The following is a 14,668-nucleotide window of genomic DNA, read 5'->3' as shown; positions in this document are numbered from 1 at the left end:
TCAAGTATTTAGGGATTCACGTAACCCCACATGATAGTGTTTTCATAGACGAAAACCTGACGAAACCCCTTACACGGCTTAAGGCAGATGTGGGACACTGGCGATCTCTGTCGCTGACGCTTCTGGGGAGGGCGGCATTATTTAAAATGTTGGCACTCCCTAGATTCCTCTACGCCCTACAAAACACCCCTTCCCAGTCCCACTTCCCTACTTTAAAGCTATTGAGGCTGAGATCTTCTCACTATTATGGGATGGTAGACAACCCTACATAGCACAACACAACATAAACTGGTACATAGTTGGTACGATGGTGGCATTGCCCTACCGAATGTCAAATTCTACTATTGGGCCTCGCAGCTAATGATTATAAATCAGTGGCTGCATGTCCCCCAGGACGAGCCCGCGTTTCGGCAGGACAGGACCCTCCTCTCGGCTCACAAATTGATGAATGGCCTATATACCAACAAATGGAAGCATACCCTCACAGGCCCCACCGCACATGCGATCAAAATCTGGCATACCGCGCAAAGGGCATTGGGCTGGGAGGGAGTATTGACACTTGCCACTCCACTCTGGGAGACGCGGCGGCTGGGCACGCTAGCACACACAAAAGGGTTCAGACAATGGGACCTGATAGGCATCACTAAAATTGGCGATCTTTGGGTGCGGGGGGATCCTCACATTCGCTGCACTACAAGAAAAGTATCATATGGGAGCTACTGAACATTATCGACACATTCAAATCAGGCACGCTCTCCAAAATGCGATTCCCCAAGGCATTAAACTGGTAGACTCCTCCCCTCTAGAGGATAGAATTCTCACAGACCATATGGAGAAAAAAGCCATCTCCCAAACTTACAGCTAACTGGTTAATAATCAACCTGACCACACACTGATTCTGAGAGGCAAATGGCAAGCAGACCTCGGGGATATGGAAGATTCGGATTGGTTGGATGCGCTGGCGTCTGCTTGGGAAGCGGCGATCCCATCCCGGCTCAAATTGTTGCAACTCAAGGTGTTGCACCAGGTAAACTACTCCTGCACCACTTTGCATAAACTCGGACACACACCAGATCGGTTTTGTCTTCGAGGGTGTGGGCAACTAGGAACATTTTATCACATGTTGTGGGACTGCCCCAAAATACAATCATACTGGTATCAGGTAATGACGGACATCTCGGAAGTGGGAGGGGCGGAGGTTTAACGGGACCCCCGGTGTTGCCTACTAAATATTTGGCAACCCACAGACCTCAACCTAGCATTACAAAACTGGGCTACACTGGGCTTGACATTCGCCAAACGGAACATCGCCAGAAACTGGGGCTCAGGGTCACCACTTACATTGCGGCAATAGGCAGCAGACATGGACACAGCCATGGTCGCAGAGGGGTCGGTTTATATTCACAGAGGGTGTCCCAAAAAGTGGTCCAGAATATGGTGGAGATGGAATGAGTCCCGGGGAAATCTCTGCGACCCACCGCACTCCACAGGGACCCCAGACGATAGCCCATGAATGGTGGTGAGACGAGATGGACAATGTGCTAGCACTATACGTCATTGCGAATATGGGGGGATAATAAGGAAGCCGGCGCTCCTTGCGCAATTATAACATCGATGGGCTATGATGGACTAATGTATGTACACTGCAATTTTGAGTGCTTTAATTAATTCTTACTGGGGAAGATGGTTGTTTATTGAAATCCGTGGACTCTATGATTGTATGATTAAGAAATGCCAATAAAATATGTTTTTAAAAAAATATTGGCACAAATGGCTGTTGTTTCCAACTCAATTTCAATATTTTTCTATTTCACTTGTTAGTTTCTATAGAAAACCCTTGAAGGATCTACACAAATGACCCCTTGCTGAATTCAGAATTTTGTCTCCTTTCAGAAATGTATAGTTCACCGGGACCCATTATTGGTTTTACACCCATTTCTACCACTAACTGAAAGGAGGTTGAAAGCACAAAAAAATAGGAAACTTAGGCAATGTCCCAGTAAAATGCCAAAACTGTGTAGAATTTTAGTTTTCTGACAAAAGTCTTCCTGTTCCTGAAAGATGTGAAGATCGTGATTTTAGCACCATAAAACCTTAGTTGATACCTTAAGCAGGGGAAAAACAGACACTTTCTTCAGCAGCAGTTTTCCCCCATTTTCCCTAAAAAAACTAAAATTAGCTGTATTTTGGCCAATTTATTGGTCCCCTCTAGGGGAATCCACAAACGCTGTGTACCTTAGAATCCTCATGATGTAGGAAGAAACAATTCAAATTAGTAAGAACCCACCCCAAAATTGTACTTATCATCCTGGCTGCCCTGAAAACATTGCTATTTCTTTAAAATTGAGTCCTTAGCCTGATGACAGCTACTGATCTCTGCCTACTGAAAAAATTCAGATGTTGTTGGGAAATTACAAATACCAAGATTAATATGATCGTCACTTTATAATCTATTTGGCACTAATGCAATTTGACAGACTTCATTATCGAAATAAAGTTTTTGGGAATGAATGTATAGGTTTGCTAGGTTTTCCTGGGTGCTGGCTGAGCTAGGGTCCAAAGTTCACAGCTAGCCAGATTGCAAAAAAGGGTCCGTTTTCACTGGAAAAATGTGATGTATCCATGCTGCCTGCTGGGCTGTTTCCTGTTGTAGGCGCTAGGCCTATCCCCACACATGTGAGGTACCAATTTTATTAGGAGACTTAGAGGAACACAGAATAGTAGAACACCTGTTATTGCCATTTGACTTCCTTTGCATTTCTGCCATCCAAATATAAGACAATGTGTAAAAAATAAGTCATTTTGAAAAATGTCCTCTAATTCACAAGCATGTATGGGCACATGCATTTATGGGTGCCCATAATTTTGGAAATGTTCAAATAACCATTGCTTCTGAACTCTATATTTTGTTCCCATTTCGGAAATGTATAGAATTCCTTTGTTCCTATTTATCACTCTTTATATTTTACCAAATGATTTGCTATATACCCCGCACACAGTGAAATACCATTGCTAGATGCAGCTCATGTATTGGCTCTGGGTACCATGGGTACTTGGTGAACCTACAAGTCCTATATATCCCCTCAACCAGAAGGGTCCAACAGACGTAATGTTATATTGCTTTAAAAAAATCTGTCATGCTTAGAGGTGAAAATGTTGGCACAAATGGCTGTTTTTTCCAACTCAATTTCAATATTTTTCCATTTCAATTGTTAGTTTCTATAGATGAACCTTGAAGGATCTACACAAATGAGCCCTTGCTGATTTCAGAATTGTGTCTACTTTCAGAAATGTATAGTTCTCTTGGATCCATTTTGGATTCACACCCATTTCTACCACTAACTGAAAGGAGGTTGAAAACTGTGGTTTGGTTTTGGCTAGTATGTAGATAATATATCTGTAAAAGAAATCAGTAGGCTGGAAAGGAAAGGGCAACATTACATTTATTGCCTTTAATGTTGTAGCATGGTCACTGTTCCCCAAGCACCAGCCTAAACTAAACTGGATCATAGTCAAATATGACATCACTCCACTGCACCCTTGGTTTTCTGTGTCTACTAATCTCACCCAGCTACATCATCTACGAAGCTTTTGTGGTCCTGATGATATCATATCTGTACCCAACCCATGACATATGGTGCAGGTACTGTAAACATAATCATAATTAAGAAACAAATATGATTTAGCCAGCATACATTTTATAACAGTGTACCAAATGGTGGTAAATAGTGAGCTTATTTTGAGCTGGTGGTTGCAGGTGGGGGGCACAGCACTTATTGTTGGGGACCAGCACTTATTTATCAGCATCAGACACTTAGTGATAGCAAGAGAAGAAGAAACACAGAAAACAACAGAAGGAGAAAGACAAAAACTGTTACAGAGGGAAAAAGCTGGAACATGCAAGAGTAAACTAAAGGGGGAGAGAGTGTCTGGTAGTGGATTAAAGAGACATGAGGTGAATTGAAGGCTACACACCTTTGTTATGTGTGGTGCTGACAGTTAATTGCACTGCCACAGCCTTCTGAGCAGAGCTTTGGGCACTGACACTCTTCCAATGACAAAATAAGCACTAGGTAAAGGTGTGTTAATGTCACATGGAGGGTATTCAGCTCTAACTGTGTCTTCTCAGAAGAAAGTCTGATGTTTATCCTATAAGAAACACATTTTTAATTTGTTACTGCATTGTCAAGGACATGTTTTAGTGGCAGCAAAGAAACACAGAGAATAGAGCTTTTAGTAGCATCAGATGCCTGTATGTCCTTCATTCATTTGATATTATCCCCCATTCTGAGTTCTGTCGTCATAGCAAAGCTGCGGTTTAACATTAGATCATGTCATACCTAGATTCTTCCCAAGTACCATAAGAGTACGCAATGTTCAAAAATAATATGTGTGTTAATAAGATGTTGTGAATGTACAATTTGACATCAGGCTATTTTCAGGTCTCGTCTAAGACAACGCACATACTGTTGCTTGTGCGATCTTTCATTTTCTTTATAGTGGACTTAAAGTCCCCCCATTACTTACATTGGTTGGCTAATTGTCCGGTAATGTTTAGAATTATATGATGCAGTCATGATGCAGTGGAATTGCATCACACTGAATGTTCTAATGTAAACCAGTACTTGATGGGTTTGCTGAAGGTTGCTGCATTAAATTTATACTCCATTAAAGATACTTCAAGAATTTATAAGAAGCTTTCTTGTGTGGATTACTACAAATTGTCACTCGTATTTCCTTTGCTTCTTATTGGTCAATGGCTTTAGGCTTCCTTTCTCTTCATGGATTTGTCCTTCCCTTGGAGCATAGAGGCATTACTTGTGTCCTTCCGCTGCTCGCTTTTTTTAGGTGATACTTACTTTCTTCTTTGTATTTGTATATTTTACCAGAGTGAGTCTTTTTTTAGCTGGATCCCTTGTGTTCTTCTCCCCACTCTGTGTTCCCCATCTCTCTGTGTTGGCTTGCCCACACCAGTCCTCCCTCCTCCTGTCATTCATGTTTGCTTCGCCCCCCTCCTCCCACTGCCCATGCTGCCTTTGACCCCTTCCTCCTTCCCTTCGACTGTCCATGCTGCCTTTGCCTCCTCCCTCCCACTGTTTGTGCTGCCTAGGCCCCATCCCTGCCTACCGCTGTCCATGCTCCCATTGCTCCCTGCCTCCATCTGTCCGTGTTGTGAAGTCAAGTCAAGTCAATAATACTTTATTCAGCTTTATGTTACAAAATCATGAAAGCACAGATTAAACAATTTAAAAGGATCTTTACAAGATTAAAAAGGCATTATTAAAATACAGATGATAAATTCATTAGGTAGTCAAGATATGCATTACAAGACGCTGTAACCAGTATAAGAAGGAAGAACATTATGTATGGATTAACAAATTCAGTTCAAATGAAAAATAGTGTATATTCACTCCGTGCAGTCACTCAAGTTGTATTCCGAATGAGAGGAATCATAATCAGGCATGCATAATCAAGACAAATGTGGATAAATATATATTTACAGGTTGCAACCCTTCACATTGTATTCCGATATCTAATGACTAGCTTTAAAAAGGAAGATACTGCCTTGATTACGATTTCAGTCTCTAATTGTTGTAGTTTTAAAAATGCAACCCTGCACCTATTTAGCCCCCAACTTTTGAATATAGAGATCAAAAACCTTTTTCTTGGAACCGAGTACAATTTACAAAACAGAATACTGTGGATGTTAGATTGATGGGATATATCGTCAAATGGACAGTTTGGCAAATCCTTTGACCAATCATTACATTCTGGGAAGGTTATCAATCTATAGAATGAGTCGGTGCGAAATCGTGACAATAACGTCCGAGAATAACTGCTTGATTCAAGTAACAAGTAAGCTTGAATCCCCTCGCAGGTGGTCATCAGCTGATTTTCCATAACTGTACATTTCACCTTTTCGGAGAACCACCTTTTATTCTCTAAGTATTCGAGGGCCACCTTTTTTTATGTATTTCTAGGTACTGATTCCATGCTTATTGGTGTCTCAAAGTATTCTGGGTGCCCGATCTCATGCATCATGTTTTTTATATACATGATCCATTTTATGTTGGCAACTCTATCTAGGTTAAGGCAGTCTGTGATTATATCTCTATTTAGGCCTGTTTCTGGTGTTACCCATATTTTGTGCCACAACAATAAGGGGGCAATTTTGATGGTATTAGTGATGTGTGTTAAACCCAATTCACTATGGAAGCTGTAAGTAGCCGTGGATCTGGGTACTGCTAATAAGGAACGGGCGAAATAATTTTTGCATCGTTGTATCTGTTCCACCTTTTTAATGCCACAAATTCCAGCTCCATAGGTACCAGTAGAAATGCACTTAGATTTGTAAATCTGCAGCAGTTCTGGGACAGGTCTCCCACCCAATTTCCTAGAGAAATTTATCACAGCTCCTATAGCCCTGGAAAAACCTAATTTTCTTGCGGTCATGGCCGCCTGCCATGTTCCATTCCTGTCAAAGTTGATTCCTGGATAGGAGAATCTTTTGGAACTCTCAATCTTGTTCTTGTCCAGAAAAATATCACAAGTGGTCTTTATCCTATTTCCACAAGTCATTGAATAGGTCTTAGAAACATTTACTTTTAACCCTCTAAATTTCATGTATGCTGCAAATTTTGTTACCGCCCTCTGAAGACCAATCTTGGTCCGTGACATAACCACGACGTCATCCGCATACAAAAGGATTGGGGCATGGATACATCTGACTGTTGGATAATCATACTGAAATTCACTGAGGTGGTGTCCTATGCTGTTAATATAGAGAGTGAAGAGAAAGGGTGCTAAAATGCACCCCTGTCTCACACGTTTCATTTTGAATTTAGTTGAGCACTCTCCTCTCCTGCCATACCTTACCCTAGCTCCCGCTCCCTTTGACAGTTCCTTGATAAATAAAACAATTTGAGGGTCTACACCTATATCGTTAAGTATGTTCCATAATTTTTCGTGATCCACGCAATCAAAAGCAGAGCTTAGATCAAAGAACGTCAGGAAGAGGTTCCCCTCCTTAGCCTGCGTATATTTGCCTATTATCAATGAACGGTTGAGACCCTTTTCAATCGTACCTCTCCCTGTCCGGAATCCATACTGCAGGTCAGAAATTACTTCCTTCTCCTCTGCCCATTCTTTTATCCTATTTAAAATTATCCTACCGGCCACTTTCATTAAGGCGTCTAGTAAGGATATGGGATGGTAGCAATTTGGATCGTTACTGTCCCCCTTTTTAAAAATGGGAAATACAATGGCTTCTGACCAAGTTGAATTGAATTTATAACGGTTAAAACAATTCAACACATTAGTTAACATTGGGGCCCAAAAATCTATTTCAAATTTATAGACATCAATCGGGATGCCATCCGGCCCTGGCGCTTTTCCTGATGCACTTTCTTTGATGGCTCTAACAACCTCATTACATTCGGAAACAATATCCAGAGGGAACGTCCTAGATAGGCTATTATCTTCTGTTGTTTTAGTTGCATTGTCCTTATTACTACCATCTATTGTGGCCTTATCATAAAGGCCCATTAAATGATTAACCCAGATTTCTCCAGGAATAGCTAGATCTATTATGTCTGTGCCCTTATTTGATAGGAAAGGGGCATTAACCGCTTTCCAAAAGGATATATTATTTTTCCTTAGACATGCTTCGTGTAGCATCTGCCAAGCTTCCATTTTGAATTGTTTTTTCCTTTTGGTGATAGCTGCACAATACGATATTCTAGCTTTCCGCACTGTCTCATTTGATCTGGGTTCTTCATGTAAGGCACATTTCAAGTTAGTGTGTGCCTTTGTGCAATCCTTATCAAATCATCTCTGAATTTTATTGATGCTGTGGCAGTGATCCCTTGTTAATAGATTCCTTACCTCCTCTGTTATTTTATGGAAGGAGTCATAAATTATATGATCTTCCTCAGTTTGTGAAAGGCATATTTCAATGTTATTATGGGTCTGTTTGACTAGGTTTTGGAGGAAGACCTAGGGTTCGACTTTAGGCCATTTAATGGAGTTCCCGTTTGAACTCATAAGAGGAATGGGGAGGTTATATAAGACATCTCCTTTCGTGTTTTCCTCCATCCCTTTAGTTTTCAAGAGGAAGGAGATAGGGTAATGATCGCTCTACAAGATGTCAATTATTTCCCATGAAGACACGTTTGCCGAATACCTTGATGATAGGAGTGCGAAGTCAATTATCGAATTGCACCCTCTCCCATTAAAGGTAGGCTGAAATGGTACCGGTGGTAAACATAATTCATTCACATGGGACAAATTGAATTGAAAAGTCAAACTATTCAACAGGTCCCCTAATTTTGAATTTATAAAATACGTGGGGGTATCCTCCTTGTTATCACCTAGGCCGCAAGTACCCAAGGCACTGCGTGGACACAGTGAACAATTAAAATCACCCAACCATAATAGAGCCATATCTCTTGTCATTTGTTCCTCTAGACTAAGCAGATTACCATTAAGATTTTTTAAGACATTTTCCCAGAGTAATCTTGAGATATTATTATAGAAGTTTATTATGACTATGTTTTTTTCTCCTCCCCAAGGGACTATTAAGATCTGGAAGTACTCTGTTGTAATACATTTTGCAACTGTAGCTCCTCCTGAGATTGACACGTAGGTGCATAACCCCCTTTTATTTCTCCCCTGTGTACTAATGCTAGCTGGAGTATTAAAGGTTTGACACCCGTTTATGTGGATTTCCTGGGCAGACCAGGTTTCTTGGAGGCATATTATGGAGTATCCTTTTATTAAATCTGACCATTGGGGGAAGCCTACTTTGTCGAACAGCCCGGCGATGTTCCAGCTCAGGATTTTTAATTGCTTAAGTGTTTTCCCGTTAGGAAAAGCTCTTTTCGGGACTGTCTCTTTATTTCTAGCCTTTACCCCCTTGGAGGGTATCAGTTTTACTGTTGTGGGGGCATATCCTATATTCGGGAGATCCTTTGACTTCTCTAGATGTGTCTTCTTTTGGTCGCTGTTGACCTCTATATGTGGTTTCTGTGTATCCCCCCGTTCATTCTGATGGTCCACCGCCCCTCCCAAGTAATCACTCCTATTTAATTGTGTCAGTAGTAAAGTAGTCGGCTTTGAGGGTACCGCCCCCCTCCTGCAGCTTCCCTGTCAATCTTGGTCATTCGGAGATGATAATAATTCATATTGGTTGTGCAATGGTTTACTCCATCTTGATATATGCCTCACCCGCTGGGTTCTTTCGTAATGATTTATGTCATGCCTAAGATTAAATGAGCTCGGGTGGTAAAAAGCCCTCAGTGGTTGGACGCTTATGGCATTATTATGTGTTGGGATATGTCCAGAACTTGAGAGGATAGCATGGATGAGTCTGGAGTTGCTAAATGTCAGGACTATACAGTCTCCTGGGGTTGTCTTACGTTCCCTACCAACCCATGCAACCCTTCTTGCCATCTTAAAACATTTAAACAATTTGTTGTGTAATCCAGTTTGGTTCCTAGCCAGTGAAGTGACTTATTCCTAAGTTCCCTCCATGTTTCGTTGTCAGTAATACAGGAACATTAGTCAGAACCACTATGTACGAGGTAGCGACAGGTGGTAAATCAAGATGATCTGCTTTGTGGAGGTCAGTCTACTCTTATGGGGCTGCATACCTCAGTTGAGGATTTAATTGTATCAGGATATACTTGTTCCTTATTCCTGTACACTGTTGATCTGGGGACTGGTTGCATGATGTTTACTTGTGGGGGTTCTACAATTAGTGTTGGTGTAACAGATGTAGTATGTGAACTTATAGTTACTGTGTCCTGAGTACTTGACTGTACAGGCGTATAGTTACTCTCTCTACTCATAGTATTTTTCCAACTAAGCACCGCCTCCAAATTTATCATTCTATTTGATAGGGACTGTAGAGCTTCAACCAAAGTACAACAAAGTGTATCTATTCCCTTTGTGATGTTTTCTATGGGCGCTATGTTGCGCTCAGATTCTGTGGGCAAACTAATTTTACGTGTATTTTTATTAGTCTTACGGGCATATGATTATTTAAAGGTTGTTTCCCTTTGGACTTTTTTTACCATAGGACGCTCTTTATTTGAGCGTGTGTGGGGGATACTTAGGTCTAAGATGGAATTACTTTCTCCCTCAATACTGTCCGGGTTCTTAGGACGTTTTGTGGGTGGTTGCGCTTCTTCCTCTGATAAACTTGCTTCTATTACATCTAAGTGCTGTTGTATACATCCATTACGTAAATTCCCCCTCAGGTGATTCTCGCATATAGGAACATCAAATGTCTGGGTGGGTGAACTTGGCTCTAATTCCATATTTTGTTTCCCTTTTACCAAAGTTTCTTCTACAGTATTAATCTGTTTTTCAGTAGCACCCATGGCCCTCACGAGATATGATAACAGTGACTTTTGGCCCCTTGTTTTGTCTCTATAGTTCCCTTTGGGTCGACTTGGCTCTTCTTTCTTTTGCTCATCCTGCAACCCTTATGATGTCCACCCAATATCACTGATATTTGCTTACTTGTCCAGGTGAATCAAGGAGATTCCGTGTTGCTTTCTTCCTCCCTCCCAATGTGTGTGTTGCCACCCACCCGCCATAAAAAAATGCTATGACGCGAACATCGCTGGCGATGTCATAATGCTCCCCCCTCCATGTTGCCTTTTGCCTCACTCCGTGTTGCCTCTGCCTGCCCTCCCACCTGAGACAAAGAAAAAAGGCAATTCGATAGAGACATGAATTAGCTATTGAACAAGCATTGGCATAGCCAATAGGTCTCACTTTTTGGACCCTATAAGTATTTAGTTATGCAGCAGAATATCCTTGGTGCAACAACACCAACTGTTGCATGGCTAAACAATTATAAGGTCCCAAATGCGAGAATTATTAGTTATGCCAATGCTTGTTTTACTTGTGAGTAGAGTGACTGTGAAGGTTTTTCTCTGCAGTAGTCATGGGTTGTATTTTCAGATACCTTACTTACCTCATGCCCACCAATGATGGGGAAACACTTTGACCATGGATAGCTGTTAAAATTATTGACTAAGCATTAGCATTGTAAGACAGCAAGTGTGCTTATTCCACATGGTTCTAGTGTTCGGATAAGGAGGTGGATGTGCCACCAGAAAGCAGTGTTGTTATACAAGTCCACACAAAACAATTGGAAAAAGTTATGAAAGGTATGGGCCTGATGGAATCTCTGTACCCTTTTTGGAGCTTTGACGCTTTCCACTCCTCCCAACTAATCAAGTGCAACTCTGCATTAAAATAAAACACTTTTTCAGTTTGTCTTGACATTTCCTTTTGTACAGTGAACCACAAAACAATGAACAACTAATGCATTGATGAATAATAGATTCATATTTTTGTTTTCCAGCATTTCCCCAGCATTAACTGATGATTCTCCAGGTTTTGTTCCTTTTATCCGATTAACAATCTTATTACATTGTTTTAATTTTCTGCAGTAAAATTTATCAACCCTTTTTGTATTCTGTGTCATGCTATCAGCCCTGAGGTCTTCCTGGCTTTTACTTGCGTCGACCTCCTTTATTTAGTGGAGAGAACCACTGACACTGCCATTTAATTAAGACCTAATAATTGGGGTTGAATTGATATTGATTAAACGTGGCTGAAATAACAATTTTGTTGATAGATTAGTTGGTAAAAATGTTGATAATGCATTTGGTAAAGTTGGGTGTTCATTTCTTCCTCTTTCAAGCGTCAACCAATCTTCCACCTGTAGCAGTGGCTCCTCTACAAGAACCAAGGCTTAGTCCAGTCATCCTAGTCTCTCTCCAGTTCCCTCTCAAGCCTGAGTGCCACCTCTCAGAGGAACAAATGTTATAGTAAACCTATGAATAGGAAATATATATCCATTCCCCGCAGGTGCAATGTCCTCTCAGTGCTCAAGAAAAGTTAGGGACTGTGGTTTAAAACAAAAATCATGTATTAGCTGCCTTTTTCTGCTGGAGAATGGTGCAGTTAAGCTTGGCCTTGTGTTGAGGCTACCATCATTGAATCTGATTGTGAGGATTGACCAAGCCCTACTCCTGGCTTTAAAATGGGTAGTGTAACCACCTGAATACAACGTGAGTGTCTCTGCTCACCCCAGCACCTTTGTTTGCGGCTTCAGCCGTCTCTGGGACGCTGTCACTGCGTCACATATAAGGAATGCAGGCTTCGCAAATGTCGAAAGTAACTAACAGGTCTCATTTGATCATCGTAGTACAGAGTCCGTTGCCCCCTACAGCAGTTTATAACTTTGTCTGTTGCTACTAAATAAAAAAGCTGCCTTCTGAAGTGCAGCCTGCTGTGAAGTTGTTTGAGCCTGCTTCCCATTGAGGAGTTGCGCACCCGTGCTTCACTTTTAATGTTAAAAGTAAAGGACGGGTTCCGCAAATATAGCAAAAGTAAAGAAATAGATTTTTCTTTTCTATTTCTTTACTTTTCCTATAATCGTGGCACCGGCGCTTTACTTTTAAAGTTAAAAGTAAAGTGCGGGTGCCGCAATTATAGCAAAATTATATAAATAGAAAAAAACATCTATTTCTTTACTTTTGCTATAATCGCGGCACCCACGCTTTACTTTTAATGTTAAAAGTAAAGCGTGGGTGCTGCGATTATAGCAAAAGTAAAGAAATGGAAAAAAACATCTATTTCTTTACTTTTGCTATAATCGCGGCCCCCGCGCTTCACTTTTATTGTTAAAAGTAAAGCGCAGGTGTCGCGATTATAGCAAAAGTAAAGAAATGGAAAAAAACATCTATTTCTTAACTTTTGCTATAATCGCGGCACCCGCGCTTCACTTTAATGTTAAAAGTAAAGCGCAGGTGCCGCGATTATAGCAAAAGTAAAGAAATAGATTTTTTTTCTATTCCTTTACTTTTACTAAAAGTAAAGCGCGGGTGCCGCAATTATAGAAAAAGTAAAGAAAGAGATGTTTTTTTCTATATCTTTACTTTTGCTATAATCGCGGCACCCGCGCTTTACTTTCAATGTTAAAAGCAAAGCGCCGGTGCTACGATTAAAGCAAAAGTAAAGAAATAGAAAAAAAAACCTATGAAAGAAAACAAGGGATCCGTGCACAGCAGAGGTGGAGTGTGGCGCGAGCGCTTGTGCGTGTGACCGCAAGCTGGTGGCTGCTTTGGTAGCACTTTTAAAACAGCTACTAATTGTCTCACCATGCCGTTTTTCTGGCACTTTTAAAGCAGCTACTAAATATCTCGCCAGACAGCGCATGTGCAAGCTCAGGCGAGACCTAAAAATCAACCTTTGGTGTCCCAGAGACAATCTGATAGCCATTATATATTTTGTTTACCTTAAAAAACATCAATATATATTGAAGCAACAAATAACAATGTATACCTTGTCAGTTAATTGGTGCTACATGTACACCCCGTTTGCCCTCTCCCTCCTTCCTGCAGTCTGTGTTCCTTTAACCTCCATCCTTCCTACTGTCTGTGTTACCTTTGATCTTCCTCCCCTCCCTCCTACCATATGTGTTGCCTTGTCCCCTACCTCCATCCAGCTATCCATGTTCCCTTGCCCCATCCATTCTCTCTCCCACACATTCGTATTGCTCCCCACCCACCTTTAAAAAGTGCTATGGCATAGACGCTGCTGGCTTTTTTCCCCAGTTCTCGCAGTCCATGTTGCCTCCAGCCTCACCCTCCCTCATTAAGAAAATAATACACTACGAAGTGGCCAGCGGTGCCAATGTGATAGAGCTTTTTATTTTTCTAGCCTCCGGCTATGCTTCTCAGCAGCAGTGCTGCTGCACAACATGGCTGCAAAAAACCATTGACAAAGCCAATACTTCACAATACTTTTGAGACTGGAGTCAGATGACTGTAAACGCCAGGTGGTAAGATAAGACTCAGGGCCTGATTCACAAAGGGCCAACACTTTCATGGTGGAACCCCCTCAACCCCCTTTTGGCACAGGCCGGCCCCTTCACAACCAGTAACTGCAGTGCGGAGGTCAACCAGGAGTGAGTCCCCTGCAGCGCATGCGGGGTCTCCAGAGGGCCGACTGCGAACAGCAACCAGCCCTGGCAGGTTGCTGCTCGACCGCTCAGCGAGCATAAGGAGGGGTGGTGGTGGGGTGATGGTAGCAAGAAAGCCTGCTCCTGCTTTTCTTACAGGGAGCCTATATTGCAGCCCTGTAAGAAATGCAGCCCCAGCAACCACAAAACCGGCCCCCAGCCCTCCAGCCCAACCGGGGAAATGCCTGGTGCCAGCTACGACCAGTCCGGCCCTGGGCCTCCTGCCACAAGTGCAGAGGCCCTTTGCGAACCGGGCCCTCAATAATTTAGTACTCTACTCCTGACCTGCTTAAATTATTGCTGAGTGCTTTGATCCCAAGCTAAATGTTGAGTCAGTCAACTTTCCACAGAAGTAGATGCCGGTTGTGGCCCCTGGCACAGGAGACTTCTTCCCGGCTGGTATCAAGCAGGTGATTGGTCGCTGCTCGCCTGTTTGCCCCGTCCAATCACAAGGCCTGTTCTCATGTAGGGAAGGGAGGACATGTTAATCCTTGCCCATAATTTATGGACTTGTCATAATATCCCACTGAATCAGCAGTTCGCAAACACTGGGACTGATAAGCCAAATCAATACCGCAACCTGACATGTGTTGACAATATTTATGGCCATTTCGTCATTAAAGG

Source organism: Lissotriton vulgaris, chromosome 11 (assembly GCF_964263255.1).
Source record: "Lissotriton vulgaris chromosome 11, aLisVul1.2, whole genome shotgun sequence".
Taxonomy (NCBI): Eukaryota; Metazoa; Chordata; class Amphibia; order Caudata; family Salamandridae; genus Lissotriton; species Lissotriton vulgaris.
This window is presented reverse-complemented; position numbering follows the sequence as displayed.